This window comes from Bolinopsis microptera, chromosome 2, assembly GCF_026151205.1.
Source record: "Bolinopsis microptera isolate Bmic1 chromosome 2, MBARI_Bmic_1.0, whole genome shotgun sequence".
Taxonomy (NCBI): Eukaryota; Metazoa; Ctenophora; class Tentaculata; order Lobata; family Bolinopsidae; genus Bolinopsis; species Bolinopsis microptera.
Genome location: NC_087073.1, coordinates 22,879,698 through 22,896,662, shown reverse-complemented (window position 1 = coordinate 22,896,662; position 16,965 = coordinate 22,879,698). Strand labels below are relative to the sequence as shown.

The following is a 16,965-nucleotide window of genomic DNA, read 5'->3' as shown; positions in this document are numbered from 1 at the left end:
TGGTTATACTTCCACAATTCAGTTTCATTATGGCAAAACATACGCACATACATCAAATCACCTAAAACACTAATTCTCATACTATAAAGTTGTAAAAAATTGCAACACTGCAAATCTATTACATTTATTGAGGATGTTACAAAAGGAATATATTCAACGTCGCTCGAAAATCTTTGCACGTGCGTCGTGCACGTGCGCGTTCATCACCGTTACCATGGTTGTTAATATTATGCAACCCTTGCTTTTTACCTAATTTGTTTACCTAATTTGCACGTGGGAGGTCGTACATACAGGTCACAGAAATAATCTTTCGAATTATATAGTAGATACCTTATCGGACCTTATTTGGACGGACATTACATGAACGGACATAATTATGAACGGACATTAATATGAACGCTCGAAGGCATTCAAAACCATCAAAAATCCGAATTTTTTTCAATTTTTTGACGTTTTTAAATTTCAGCAAATGATTTTTAAATCCATTTTTTCTACAGTAAGTAAGAAAAGCAGTCATTGAGCAGTAAAAATGTTAAAATATGTGTACATGATCAGTGTCTAATATCACATATCATCTTCATCAAATGGGTTTTCGTGCATGAAATAGTCCATGCTTAAAGCATCAGTGATTTCTAGCTATATGGAAACCTTTTTTATCAAACTACCCCGGTCTTGCATTTCAGTGTTAACTTTTACAAACCATTCGGCGTGAAGTGGTTTTATCTTAGACAACTTAAGGTTAACCTTAACATCACGTGGAGCTTTCCTAGCACTGTTCCATTACCTCCCCTGAGTAATATGAACTATAATATAACAACGTCGGACAATGTCCTTGGAAACACGATTTTACCGTAATATCTAGAGGCTGGAACAAGTTTGTCATGTTGGCGGGGACTAGTTCATGAACTATATTGTTGAGTGCCATAATTTCGTTGACTTTTTTCCGCCAAGTAACCCTTGAAAACATCATATACTAGTAGAATTTTCTGTGCCTCCGGCAGACCAAGGAGAACCTTTCCATCGTTAACTTACGGCACAATCAAGTTCTCAAAGTTGTCATATTCTGGACAAAAAGTTCGAAATGGAAAAATTTTTGAAAAAATTTCAACGGACTTTAACTTGGACGGACATTAATTGAACGGACTTTATTTGAACGGACATTAAGATGAACGCTAGGGCCTCCAGCGTTCAAGTAATGTCCGTCCAAATAAGGTCCGATAAGGTATAGTATACCCTACTAAACACAAACAGTAGTAGTAGTAGTAGTAGTAGTATTAGTAGTAGTAGTAGTAGTAGTAGTAGTAGTAGTAGTAGTAGTAGTAGTATACTAAACATAGCGACTCAGTAATCCTACTAGTCAGTTGTTATTTTCTCTATAAAATCTGGAATTTTCCACAAAAAGTGAGTATTTGCAAGGCTACTAGAGTTGTTAGAAGGCTACTACAAGGTTTCCGCTGTCCCAGGACCTGAGTGTTACTACTGTGTTACTAGTAGTATAGTTACACTACCCTAATACTACTAGTTACACTACCTTAACTACTAGTTACTACTGCTTTGTATCGGTGTGTAACTGGGAGTGTACCCTATTGTTGTGAAACAGAGGGGCACACACAGGCCCTCTCTTCCGCTTATCAGTATCAGCTTATCGGAGGGAGATGTTTAACAATGTTAATAGCCGGGGGGGGGGGTGCTAGGTATACTACTACCCAATACCCATAGCCGTGGGGTTGGGTGCTCAGAGGCACATATTAGGTGCGGTAAAAAAATCGGAATTATGCGGTACCGCACCCGACTATAAAGGTAAAATGTGCGGTAAGGTGCGGTAATTTTTTACCAATTATGCGGCAAATGTGCGGCGATTTTTTCGAAATTTGTGCGGGAATTGTGCGGGTTTTTTTTGCATTTTCTCAAGGACTTTGGAAATTCTAAACGTATAACCGCCGCTATTATCAAAAATAGGTCTGTTTATGTGTTACTGAGGGTGTAGTTCTTTACTAAGACCATGATTGAACCTATATCGAGATTCAGTTATCTGAGAACAGTTACTTGATCTGGTAGAGATCAGGAATCAGGATACAGTTATTTGAAGACGCCTCTTGATAGAGTCGATCAGATCCCATGCGTGATCGCAAATATGTGACACGCTTCAAGTTGGCATTGATCGTCAGTACTTGTGAACCATTTAATCCAAGATCCATTAAGCCCACTATAAAGCCAACGCTACAACGAATAAAGCTCATTACCCTTTACACCTACTTCTTCTATTATCACCTACGAATGATAACTGATACACTATAATCGAAGTACAGTAACGACGAGGGTTCCATAATGGCCTGGGTCACGGTCCCGAAAAGGCCTCATGGATCACGGTCCCGAAAGGGCCTGGGTAACGGTCCCGAAAGGGCCTGGGTCACGGTCCCGAAAGGGCCTGAGTCACGTGGCCTAAGCATGAGTTCCAAAAGGGCCTGGGTCACGGTCCCGAAAGGGCCTGGGTCAGGGTCCCGAAAGGGCCTGGGTCAGGGTCCCGAAAGGGCCTGGGTCAAGGTCCCGAAAGGGCCTGGGTCAGGGTCCCGAAAGGGCCTCGGTCACGTGGTAACCGGGTCACGTGACCTAAGCATGAGTTCCAAAAGGGCCTGGGTCACGGTCCCGAAAGGGCCTGGGTCAGGGTCCCGAAAGGGCCTGGGTCACGTGGTAACCGGGTCACGTGACCTAAGCATGAGTTCCAAAAGGGCCTGGATCACGGTCCCGAAAGAGCCTGGGTCAGGGTCCCGAAAGGGCCTGGGTCATGGTCCCGAAAGGGCCTGAGTCACGTGGTAACTGGGTCACGTGGCCTAAATATGAGTTCCAAAAGGGCCTGGGTCACGGTCCCGAAAGGGCCTGGGTCAGGGTCCCGAAAGGGCCTGAGTCACGGTCCTAAAAGGGCCCGACTTTTAACATATTTTGGTTTTTACACTCGAAAATCTTAACGCGAAAATTTCAAAATTATGCGAAATTACGCGGAAAATGCTAGATTATGCGGAAATATGCAGATAATTACAAAATGTGCGAAAATGTGCGGAAAACAATAAATTATGCGAAAGTGTGCGGAAAACGGTAAATTGTGCGATCCCGCACCCATCGCACCTAATATGTGCCCATGTGGGTGCTAGGTATACTACTCATCGTTGTTAAATACGTCAAAAAATCGGCTCAAAATACGGCGTATTCAATGTTCGAGAGAAATACGTAAGAATTCGTGAAGTTTCCAATCAATAAGCCCGAAAAAAATTGAATTTAGACCCTGTTAAATTTTGTCCGGAGTACGTCTAAAATTTGTCCGAAATACGTGCGCAGATCGAATTATCGCCGCGCATTTTGAATCCGTTGAATTTTCTGAGCGTTAAATAAATAAATAAAAATTCTTACTCTACAGTGGAAATCGAAATACGCGAATTTTCGGCGACAAATACGTTTGCTTGAAATGCTACGTACTACGTACTACATTTTAACAAGTACTCGCTCCAGTATGACACGTTTGAGCCTGATTCTGCACAGCAAATGGCGAATACTATACACTATATCCCCCAGTAACCTACTGATCTTATTAGCACTGTCAACTTGTGACGGATATTTTGCGGTTTATTAATTATAATAATGCAGACGAATGGAATTTGTTGGCACCCCATTTTTATAATAGGGTATGTTAAATAGGTTGTAGCGGGGGGAGGGGGTAACCATGTAGTGGGGGTTAACAATGTAGCGGGGGGGGGGTAACAATGTAGCGGGGTTAACAATTTAGCGGGGGTTAACAATGTAGCGGGGGGAGGGGGTAACAATGTAGCCGGGGGGGAGGGGGTAACAATGTAGCGGGGGGGAGGGGGGTAACAATGTAGCGGGGGGGTTAACAATGTAGCGGGGGGTTAACCATGTAGCGGGGGGAGGGGGTAACAATGTAGCGGGGGGAGGGTTTAACAATGTAGCGGGGGGTTAACCATGTAGCGGGGGGTTAACAATGTAGCGGGGGTAACAATGTAGCGGGGGGAGGGGGTTAATTGGGGGTAACATGTAGCGGGGGTAACAAGTGCGGGGGGGGGGGGTTAAAAACCCTTAAGCGGGGTTTAAAAAGTAGGGGGGGAAAGGGGGGAAAAAAAAGGGGGGGGAGGGTTTTTTAAAAAATGTCGGGGGGTTTAACCCTGTAGCGGGGGGGTTAACAATGTAGCGGGGGGGAACAAATTTGCGGGGGGGGGGAAAGAAATTTTCATATCTGAATATGGTCAGAGTTTAAAAATACAACTTGTAGTTTTTTATGTTTTCCCTGTGAGCTTCCTCAACCAAATCAAAACTTTTTGGAACCTCGATAGTTGTCATTTGGCATCTATAGTTGAATGATTAAATTGGTTTGAAGGTCAGGAAATTCGGCGTAACTGTTAACTTTTTCTGCCCTGGAAATTTCAGATCCAAAATACTGAAAATGGGACAGAGTATGGTTGCAGTAAGATTTTCCATTTTTTTCGAGATTTTGACTTCCAGTTACCCCAATTTTGGTTTCATACCATCATAATTATCCGTATATTGGTTTTGTGGACAAAAAATTTCATACAATCTGTCCAAAAAAATAAAATAATAAAAAAAAAAAAAAAAAAAATGTGAGTTCAGAAAATTTTCTTATCTGAATAATGGAAGGTTTTAAAAAATAAACTTTTCGGTTTGTTAAGATTTCTACTGTGAGCTTCCTCGACCCAAATCAAAACTTTTAGCACCTCGATTAGTGTTCATTTGGCATCTATAGTTGACTGATTAAATTGGTTGCAGGTCAGAAATTCGGCCGAAACTGTAAATTTCGGCCCTCCTTGGAAATTTAAGCATCCAAATAACTGAAAATGGGACAGAGTATGGTTGCAGTAAGATTTTCCAATTTTTTTTCGAGATTTTGACATCCAGTCACCCCAATTTGGTTTCATATCATCTCAACAATTACGACTATTTGGTTTGTGGACAAAATTTCATCCAATCTGTCTAATGTGCGTTCAGAAATTTTCATATCTGAAAATGGGACAGAGTTTTTAAAAAATACAACTTTCGTTTTGTTAGCGATTTCTAATTGTGAGCTTTCCTCACGAGTAGCCCAAATCAAATTCCAGCAACTCGATGTGTCATTTGGCATCTATTATTTGACTTAATAATGGTTGCAGGTCAGATATTCGCCGAAAACTGTAAATTTCGGCCCTGGAATTTCAGCTCAAATTCTGAAAAATGGGAGGGACAGAGTATGGGTCAGTATGATTTACCAATTTTATTCGAGGATTTTGACTTACAGTACACCAATTCGGTTTAATACCATCATCAATTACTGGATTATATTGGTTTTTGGAAAAGTATCTCATCCAATAAGTCCAAATGTGCGTTCAGAAATTTTCTTATCTGGAAAATGGGACAGAGCTTTAAAAATACACTTTTCGTTTTGTTTCGATTTCTCTGTGAGATTCCCGCGACCCAAATCAAACTTACTGAACCTCGATCGTGTCAGTTGGCATATTTATTGACTGAACTAATTGGTTGCAGCGTCAGTAATTTCGGCCGAAACTGTAAAATTTCGGCCCTGAATCTTTCAGCTCCAAAAAAATGAAAATGGACAGAGTATGGGAAAGTTTGATTTTCAATTTTATTTCGAGATTTTTGTATTCAGTACCACTATTTGGTTTCCTTTCCATTCATCAATTTAAGTCTAATGGTTTTTGGGCTAAAATCTCATCCAATATGTCAAAGTGGCGTTCAGAATTTTCATATTTGAAAATGGGGCAGAGTTTTAAAAATATCAACTTTTCGTTTGTTAAGATTTCTCCTGTGGAGCTTCTCCGACCCAAATCAAACTTCCAGGCACTCGATGTGTCTTTTGGCATTTTTTTTGAACTGACCTAATTGGTTGCAGGTCAGAAATTCGGCGATATAACTGTAAAATTTCGGCCCTGGAATTTCCAGATCAAAACTGAAATTTGGACAGAGTATGAAGGACAGTGTGATTTCCAATTTTATTCGAGATTTTGACTTCCAGTACCCACAATTTGGTTTCATACATATCAATTAATGACTAATTGGTTTTTGGGCAAAATCTCATCCTATCTGTCAAATGTGCGTTACAGAATTTTCATATATGAAAAGGGGACAGAGTTTTAAAAATTCATGACTTTTCGTTTTGTAAGATTTTCTCTGTGAGCTTCTCGACCCAAAATCAACTTCCAGACCTCGATCGTGTCATTTGGCATCTATATTTGACTGACTAATTGGTTGAGGTCAGAAATTCGGCCGAAACTGTAAAATATCGGCCCTGGAAATTTCAGCTCCAATAACTGAAAATGGGACAGAGTATGGACAGTATGATCTTCCAATTTTTATTCGTTGGTTTTTGACTTCCAGTACACCAATTTGGTTTCATACCATCATAAATTAAATGGACTAATTGGTTTTTGGGCAATAAATCTCATCCAATCTGTCAAAATGTGCGTTCAGATATTTTATTATCTGAAATTGGGACAGAGTTTTAAAATAAAACTTTTCGTTTTGTTATGATTTCTCTGTGAGCTTCCTCCGACACCAAACAAACTTCCAGCAACTCGATCGTGTCATTTGGCATATGATATTGACTGAACTAATTGGTTGCAGGTCAGAATTTCGGCCGAAAACTGTAAAATTTCGGCCCTGGAATTTCAGCTCAAAAACTGAAAATGGGACAGGTATGGGGACAGTGTGATTCCAATTTTTTTGATATTTTTGACTTCCAGTTACCCCATATTTGGTTATCATACCATCAATCAATACGGAGTTTTTAATTATACAACTTTTCGTTTTGTTATGGGGGGATTTTCTACTGTGAGCTTCCTCCGACCAAAATCAACTTCCCCAGCATCCTCGATCGTGTCATTTGGCATCTATAGTTGCTTACTAATGGTGCAGGTCAGAAATTCGGTCCGAAACTGTAAAATTTCAGGCCCTGGGGAATTTCAGCCTACAGAAACTGAAAATTGGGAAGAGTATGGGACAGTTGATTTTACCAATTTTACTTCGTGATTTTGACTTCCATTACCCACAATTGGTTTCATACCATCATCAATTAATGACTAATTGGTTGTTGCAATGATCTCATCCAATCTGGCTATGTGCGTTCAGAAATTTTCATATCTGAAAATGGGACAGTGTTTTAAAAATACAACTTTCGTTTTGTTAGATTTATACTGTGAGGCTTCTTCGACCCAAATCAAACTCCAGCACCTCAGATGTGTATTTCGCATATAATATTTGACTGTTAATTGGTTGCAGGTCAGAAATTCGGCCGAAAACTCTAATATTTCGGACCATTGAGAAATTTTCAGCTCCAAAAACTTGAAAATGGGACAGAGTATGGGGACAGTATGATTTTCCAATTTATTTCGAGATTTTGACTTCCTGTACACACAAATTGGTTTCATACCTTCACTCAATACTGAGTGGATTAAAAATACAACTTTTCGTTTTGTTAAGATTTATCACTGTGAGCTTCCTCGACCCAATCAAAATTTTTCTGGAACCTCGATCGTGTCATCTTGGAATCTATAGTTGAATGACTATTTGGTAGCAGGTCAGGAAAAATTCGGCCGAAACTGTAAAATATCTGACATGGATATTTATGCATCAAAAACTGAAAATGGGACAAGAGTATGGACAGTTGATTTTCATTTTTATTCGAGGATTTTGAATTCCATACCACAATTTGGTTTCATACCATCATCAATTAAATGGGAACTATTTGATTTGTGGGCTAAAATTAATCCAAATCTGTCAAAATTGCGTTCAGAAATGTTCATATTGAAAATGGGACAGAGTTTTTAAAATAAAACTTTTCGTTTTGTAGATTTCTCCTGTGAGCTTCATCGACCCAAATCAAATTTCCAGCACCTCGATCGTTTCATTTGGCATCATAGTTGAATGATTAATTGGTTTGCAGGTAGAAATTCGGACGAAAAAACTGTTAAATTTCGGACTGGAACAGGGTGGGAAAAAATTCGCTCCAAAAAACTGAAAATGGGGACAGAGTATGGGACAGTATGATTTTAACAATTTTTTCGAGATTTTGATTTTCAAGTACCCACAATTCGGTTTCATACCATCATTAATTTAAGGACTAATTAGTTTGTGGGCAAAAATTTCATACCAATATGTCAAATGTGGACTTCAGAAATTTTCATATCTGAAAATGGGACTGAGTTTTAAAAATACAACTTTTCGTTTTGTAAGATTTCTCTGTGAAGCTTTTCCTCCGACCCAAATCAAATTTCCAGCACCTCGATAGTGTCATTTGGCATCTATAAGTTTGATGACTAATTGTGGTGCCAGGGTAAGAAATTCGGTCGTAAACTGTTAAATTTTCGGCCTGGATTATTTTAGGTCAAAAACTTGAAAATGGGACAGAGTATGATTCAGTATGATTTTCCAATTTTTTCGAGAATTTGAATTCCAGTATCCCATCTTTGGTTTCTTACCATCATCAATTACTGGAATAATTTGGGATGTGGGCAAAAAATTCTTCACCATTCTGTCAAAGGTGCGTTCTGAAATTTTAATTTATGAATGGACAGAGTTTTAAAAATACACTTTTCGTTTTGTTTTATGATACTCCTGTGATCTTCATCACGACCAAATCAAATGTCAGCACCTCGATCGTGTCATTTGCCATATAGTTGACTTACTTATGGTTGCAGGTCAGAAATTCGGCCGAAAACTGTAAAATTTCGGCCCTGATGTTTCAGCCTCCAAAAACTGAATATGGGGTCTGAGTATGGGTCAGTTCATTGATTTCCAATTTTTTTCGAGATTTTGACTTCCTGTTCCCCAATTTGTTTAATACCATATTCAATACAGGAGTTTTATAAAATACAACTTTTCGTTTGTTAAGATTTCTCTGTGTGCTTCCTCCGACCAATATCATAGTTTTCACCTCGATTCGTGTCTTTTGCCATCTATAGTTGACTGACTAATTGGTTGCAGTGTCAGAAATCGGCCGAATATGTTAAAATTTTCGGCCTGGTAAATTTCAGCTACCAAAACTGAAAATGGACAGAGTATGGGACGTATGATTTTGCAATTTTTTCGAGATTTTGAGACTCCAGTACCCAATTTGTGTTTCCCCATCTTCAATTAACTGACTAATTGGTTTGTGGGCAATTATTTTCATATAATCTGACAAAATGTGTGTTCAGAATTTTCATATCTGAAAATGGGACTGAGTTTTAAACATAAAACTTTTCGTTTTGTTAAGATTTCTCCTGTGAGCTTCCTCCGACCCGAAGCAACTTTCAGGCCTGTATTCATGTATACTTATTTTAAATGTATACGCAAGATGCAAAAAATTTAAACCAGTTTGCTAGTTCTTAATTTTTGAGCTGCACTTGAAATTGGTAAACGAGTCTTGTACTCAAAGTAGTTCCATACTGCCACAACTTTTTCTTCTCTCACTTTATTCGTCTTCCTCAGTGGAATCCTCCGATAATTCATCCTCTAATTGTTAATACTGCTACATTAGCCGTACGTGAGTAGAAATTGGTCTTGAACACCCGTAGTTCATATGCCACACCTTTTCGTAACCATTGTCAACATTTTACATCATCTGCAACATTTTTGTTTCGTTAAGTAATGATCACCATATTCGTCATTTTCTTAAGGTCACTCATACACATATAATTTTCTTGCTGTTAGCTTTTTATTAGTTTCATTATGCCACAATTTTTTCATCATCACAATTCATCTTACTCTAGCGTCATTCGATCTCGATATTGTGTCGTTGCAGTTAGCTTTCGTAATTGTTATCTGCCAAAATGTCTGTCTGTGCTATTAAGTAGTTTTAGGCGCTCTTTAATGTGCCCCAAGTTCATATACAACAATCAGGATATCCATTGAAGGATCGGAAATTTGGTAATAATTTATTTCTTGTTTCGCTTACGTGTGTGTTAGCCATCTAGCTGAGTGTGAATTTACATTATATTTAATAATTAATGATTTTGCTAATATTCAATCAGTTATTGCTCTTTCAAAAGAAATGATGGTCGAGACCTACCAAAAGATGAAAAAACCATGATAAAGATAAAACTATTTACATAAGTTGGTAAACACAGTTTGTCATCTCGTAATTTAACTCAACGATCAAAATTGTCAACGTGGCTCGGTTGCAACTAACAAATTTAAGGTCTCTGTGTGAAATTGGATTTGGACTCTTTTGGAATTCAAAATTAACAACCAAACACAGAAAAGATTGCTTATTACTTGATTCAATTTTTATCCGGATTTCATTAAATTTATCTCCTTCGTCACTTTTACCTCACGTATCAACCGTTGTAGATTTGTAATTTGTTTATTTATAATGTATTTTTAAATTTTATTCCGTATAATAAATTACCAGATCATGGTTTCCACAGGACAGGCAAGGATTCCATGCTATGATAGCATTGCTCTGTTGCTTGCCTGAGAATTATAACCAAAGCTAGCGATTCGACCTCCGCCTCGACAAACTTCGAATCGACCTCCGACCAACACTCCGACCGGAGCTCAACTAAAGGCCGTCCAGGCATTCGACCGACCTCCGTCAGGCCAGCCTTGTCTGTTATATGACCCATGTTTCTAAGGTTTTGTTGCTCAAGTTGCCGGATATATTGCAAAGTGCTTCAATTTCTCGAACTTTTCCGGAGGCTCCAGAAAATATAAACGGGAGGCATCAACATCGTTTCTAAATGTACCCACTGCAAATGCGATACTATTACTAATATTGCCTTCTTTTAATTTGGGGATAGTGTGAGAAATTTTCAAATATAACTGAAAATCTAGCTCACGGTACAAATTCATGATTTGTATATAAGAAATAATGGCTTACTAATGTGGTCTGTAATTATCGGCTAATTTGTTAACTTTTCGGACTGAGCGGATAAATTATTGGATGAGGCGTCAGGCGTGGGCTTGATCACTAATTTGTGAGTTGTTGGAGGATAACATAACAATTCACATCCTCACGTCTGCGTCAAAGCATTAACAGATCACCGAATAGGGAAAATGCGGATTTTATTTTTTACATTTCAGATTTGAGAAAAACAGATATTCAAATTGTTAATCATTTCTCTTGATTGGAAAGGAGACAACTGCAACGGTCCATCTACCTTGACTAGTTAGCATGGCCACTTTCACCGCTACATGTATCAATTCTCTACACTAATCTGGGTTTGGTAATATATTTTGATCAAATTTCTGATTAAGTTGGATATGACAGAAAAGGTGGGCGATTAGAAATATACGATTCCACTAATATTTCATTTAGTCGGTAGTAATTAAGGCCATCGAAAAAAATTGAAAACTTGAAGCAATACAATTTCGATGATAAATCAAGATAATCTGCCATCCTAATCGTTCTATTGAAAAAAATTAGTATTCAGATTAAATTAAACCTTAATTATAATGAATTATCCATAGACTCAATACATAGTGACAGCGATTAAAACCAAAGTCCAAGTCCAGCAATCACAAATCAGTGATCCAAACAATGTAACACGCTTTTTCATATTATACAAACAATAATAGATTTAACGAAAAAAGAAATTTGTATCCCCTAAAAGCTTCGATATCTCGGAGTTATAAGGGCTATAGAATTCATCCAATATACTTGCTGTTTCCACTAAGATATTACCTATGCTCACTTTCTATTGTTGTTAACATTGCTTGTCTTTAGAATTTCTATAAAATATCCCCACCACCACAAATCTTTAATTGGTTTGTTACACATAATGATTAAAAATTTTGTGTGAGAGCTTCTATCGGATGTAAATTGTATTCATTCAAACTTAATGTTAAAAGGTTACCCCTAATACGTCTATAAGTCGTGTAAGCAAAATAAACCCCAAGTGCAACCTCCAATTTTGGTGGACATGATATGAAGAGGTAACAGCAATTTTTAAGGGTTTTCTTCTGAGGCAACGATTATTTTTCTTAATTCAAACTAAATCTTACGAGGTGAAATTTCTGTGGGTGTTCCACCACGCCAAAGTAAGATACTATGAATACAGTCTTTCCGTTAGGGTTTCTAACACATGCAAATATTTTAGCGTACGGAGCAACAGCATGTATTAAGTCTGCATTCGTGATCATGGGGGCTCATCTAGTACCGGTATCTAGTCTCCCATCCTGCGCAAAGTCCCACATAAAGTGGATGGTGTAACATCTTACTATCCTTGCCTCTTTGTTATTCTTCACTTTCTCTGACCCTGTGCCGCTAAAAAATGAGTAATAAATTGTTTGGGAAACGGGGCCCTTTGATTTCTCTAGAAAACCATACGGTCGTCAATTTCTTAATCTTGACCAATTGGAATACTCCTTTGAGAATCGGTAGTTTTTTATGAGATGTTCATGAGCTGAGGGTGCAACATGTGTTATCAAACAGGTCCGTGGGCCACTTTTGGGCATCCATGCTAACTACACAGACGCTAAAACACTGAAATTTCTCCTGCTATACATACATCAAAAAACTCTTGTAATCAGGCATATATGTTTCTGGTAAAGATCAAACACGTCCTTTGACTCCTCAAACAGTATTTGTAATACTTTTTGTTTGGTCAAAAAAGCTCTAGACTTTTTCTGATAGATTCAGACAAATTCTGATTTAAGGATGGTTTGATTTGTGTAGTTTTCTGTTTAAAAGAAGGTGCGATAGTGTTTATTCGTCGCGTTGAAAGGAAAAGCACTTTGGGTTACTACCGTGCCCCTTGCAGTGCTTCGTCGACTGAGAGTTTTCTGTTTCTTTTGAAAACACTTGCAGATGTTTATCCTGTGTATGTGTTTGTGTAGTATGCTCACTTGGACTCAAACTTGAATCTGTTTTGTTTGAAGTAGTGTAGGGGTAGTAAAGAGAAACCGCATGATAGGATATTCGATGTTTAAACTTGATAGTGACGCCCATGAAGCACACCTACAGCAAAAGTTTTTATCTGTAAAGAGAAATGGTATATAAAAACGAAAGAAAAAATACGTTATATACTATGTATATTACTTTTATTATTATAGTAGTTAAATACGTGTATTGGTTTAAAGGACTGTATAACTGCAGTTTAAAAGACCCTAGTATGGCGGAGGTCTCAAATGGAACTTAATTTAATGTTAACATCACATCAGTTATAAATAACAGTTTTAATTTATTTCCTGTTTGAAAAGCCATATTAATTTAATTTTACAGCCTACAGGTTCTAAACATAGCATTGAAATAATAGTTCGGTAAAAAAAAAAATAAAAAAAGTGGGGGGATAGGGGGATTGAATTAAAAAACTTAATTCTGGACGGTTCAGATTTTAGCACATTTTACTATTTTACAAACAAAAAAAACAATTATGGAATTTCTATGACTATAGGGACAGTTGGATTGAGAACATTGAGAGTTTAGCCAATACCTTTGTGTATAATGATGATTACAGTCTATGAAATAATTCATTTATTGGGGATTCGAATTTCAACAATAACGAACTTACACAAATATTTTTTAATTTCCACTTCCTTGATTAGAAAGTCCGGTAAAACATTGAAGATCATGGTATAACAGAATATGATAAGACAATTAGAAAAAATGGTTAATTTTTTATTGAATTACTGGATTTTGCAAAGACAAACAAAAATAGTTGCACCTGCAAAGATGAAGCGGAATAGAATTTATAACTTAATTTATGTGTATACTTTAGAAGTGAAAATTCACGTGCTAAATTAATAACGAACACTGAACAGTACTGGATACAACTCACCCGAACGGATGAATTAAATAGATCCAAAAGTTTTGGGGGGGAACTAATACTATGATGAACTGAAACACTGATTCGCCCAACAATCATTGTCATTATTGTATTTTTTTTTTTTTTTTTTTTTTTTTTTTTTTCGGGTCATTTTGCACCCCATCTATAGGGCTCCTAGGTGTCTTTCTAACAATAGTAACGAGTTTTGAATAGACAGTGCGGTTCTCAGGCTGAGTTAGGCGGCTTGGAGAAGTAGGCTCTAATAAGTTTTACAATCAGATCGAGATTCAAAAAAAATCTTTGGGTGGTTCCTGACACTATGGAAAACACATTTCCTGCAGTAAATGCTTGTCGAAATTTTTCCTAGACATGTGATTTATTCCTTAATCTATTTCCCATCATTCACGGCATACGGATTTTAATTACGTTTCGATAAATTACAGTACAATCTGGAATCGCATGCTGTAAACATTCTCTTGGGTTGCTTTCGGGTCGATTACTAGTATTTAGGATAAGGGTGGTAGTAAAGTGTTCAATTAGCTGATGTTTATTGAATTATATAGCCGAGTACAGTTGCCTTCGGGTAGTTCTTTTAATCTATTAAAATTGTATTTGGAATGGGAAAGCGAGCGACCGATTTCAATCTCGGTATCATTTTGCATTGCGGACGGTTATTCAAATTAATATCATTCCTTTTGTTGGGGAAAGAGAATACTATGGAAGCTGTCACTCTACCCATGATCCATGATAATGGGTTTGGTCAAATTCATCTCTTTTTTATTATAATGTCGGGTGCTTTACAAAGTCGAAATTCCGTATTACATGCTGGCGGGGTATTTACGCAAATTCTTAAATACCACCTACATTAATATTTCTTATTCTGTCATCTTTAAATTGTATTAGAACTGTTTTGAACTTAAATATACCGCTGAATACTATACTTTCGATGAGTCTTAATGCACTGAAAACAATAAACTAGGGGATATTTTTCACATTTTTGTTGCAAAGCAATTTTAATATATTGCACTGCTAGCGCAAGCTGTCGAATAGTACTGCTAGCACTGGTTAGCTGACGAATAATATTACAAAGTCCTATTTAGACATTTTGCGCTAACTTGCGTAAGCTAATTTGCTAAAACTGACAATAGCGCTAGCAATCGATATATAACCAAACTCTTACAAAATACTATCGGGTGCGCGACAATTTCGCATAAAAATTGCTTATAAAGCAATTTTGTTTGTTTGGGCCCGGGAACGGTGCGGTGGTTCTAATGACCATTTACTAAAATACATAGATACAAAATACATATAGTAATAAATATTATAATCGACGTTTATAAATCATATCCGTCCAAGTTAAACTTGAAAGGAGCTACACGCACGGCGAAAAAAATCCTTTAATGTGAGTGAAGTAGACTATAGTAGTAGAGCTAAGTTGCGCTTGAAATTGACAGAAACTGAAAACTAAATCTGACAAATGTCGCGAAAACTGACTGTTTTGTGTTGCTCAAATGTCAAGAAATAAGACAGTGCATGACTGGGCAAACAGAGTGAGTTAATACATCATCCAAAAAACAAAACTTGTATACAATAATAATAATCAATTATTAAAAAAACACCACAAAGCTCTTTCTGCAGTCTTATTAGTCTTATCAGTACTCTTTATGCACCGTTTCTGATAAAAGTGTAGCTTATCAGGCGCTAGTTAACTGTTTTTTCATGTCCTGACGTGTTCTCTTTGCTTGGCTCTATTGTTCTGGTAGAGATCGTTCTCGGGCTGCATAAAAACAGTTTTAAACTTTTCGTTGACTCGCAGGTTTTCGATTTAGCGAGGAAATCTGATGATTAAACAATTGTTGAACTTGCCGCAGTCACTTAAAACTTGGTCTCACAGCCTTGACAGGTTTGAGCTTTCCGGACTCTACTAGCTTCGGATTTTGGTTTCTCTCCGATTGATGAGAACCCTTCACTGACACGGTGCTGAGCTCCTCAATTGTCCTGCTCCGATAAAACAAAATCATAAGATTTTTGTTTCTGGTCTTCGCCTGTTCACCACAGTTTTCACTGCTTTCTTGATCATTTCAGAACGAAGGCTTCTGAGGATTCTGGACAATTCGCCTGTAATACCGAGCTGAAGGATTGGAATTCAGCCGTGACAGACTAGTACAGGGGAGGAAAACGTGGTCGATTTAAGGAGTTCCGTTGGATGGTTTTTGTTCACATCGATTTCTCAACGAGGATATGGTAGTTTAAGACCCTTACGAAACAATAATAGACTTGTTGCAATTTTGTTTCTCGCCCGCCAACTCCTTTTTGGCCACGCCCATTTGAGGGTTCGGCGTGTAGGTGAAAATCTGTGTTTTTGCTATTTTGGTCGAATTTGCATGCTATATATCAAATCTAGGGGTTTTTTTTTTTACGACCTCGAGAACACGTTTGCAATATCTGTTTAAAGCAATATGTGCTCAGGAAAACGCGTTCTCTGATATTATTCTGGATTAGAATGAAACAAATTATGATAAATGGGTTGCCGTTACTTGAGTACTTTGCGAATAGATTATTTCTTTATTTAGCGTTTGTTAATTATTTCGTCTCAAGAACTTAATTAGAATGTTCAAATAGCTAAAGTTAACTGGTATCACAATGTCTGGTAATACATTAGAACATTAAGCAAAAAGACTTGTCCCTTCGGTATTCCACGCTGCATATATGCATTATATTTACACATATATTTGTGTTGCACGATGGGATATGTGATCTCTCTTGCTGGGATCATATATCGGTTTGCTCTGTGGTAGGAAGACTTAAACTCACGATGGGTTTGGGGCGTTGGACCGCCCTGCCTTCCAGGGTGCCCGATTGACGAAGATCCTCTCACATTTTTCGTTTTTGAACTGCTATCGGTAGTTGTGCTCTTCTTTCAAATTTTTATACTGCATGAATATTTGTGCACAAGAAATATTGTTAGAATTTCGAATTTATCTAACTTACTTTTTATTTTGTATGGTTTTTAAATTTAATTTAACCGTCCTCACTTTCGAGTTTTGCTATTACTTGAATTTGTCTAATTGAACGTAGTGGGTACGACTTTAACTAGATAACTGCATTCTTTGGCCAAAGAGGTGCATGGCAACCAAACCAAAAGTAGTTTAAATTGCTATTTATATCCCGCTTTGTTTTGATTTTCAAAATTTTGTTAACGAAT

The 16,965-nt window shown here is 37.5% G+C and overlaps 1 protein-coding gene across 1 annotated transcript in view; it reads right to left on the bottom strand.

Moving 5' to 3' along the window:
- The window catches only part of LOC134811101 (uncharacterized), a 100,097-nt gene that overhangs the window by 24,546 nt on the left and 58,586 nt on the right, over positions 1–16,965 (bottom strand). The window lies entirely within an intron of this gene.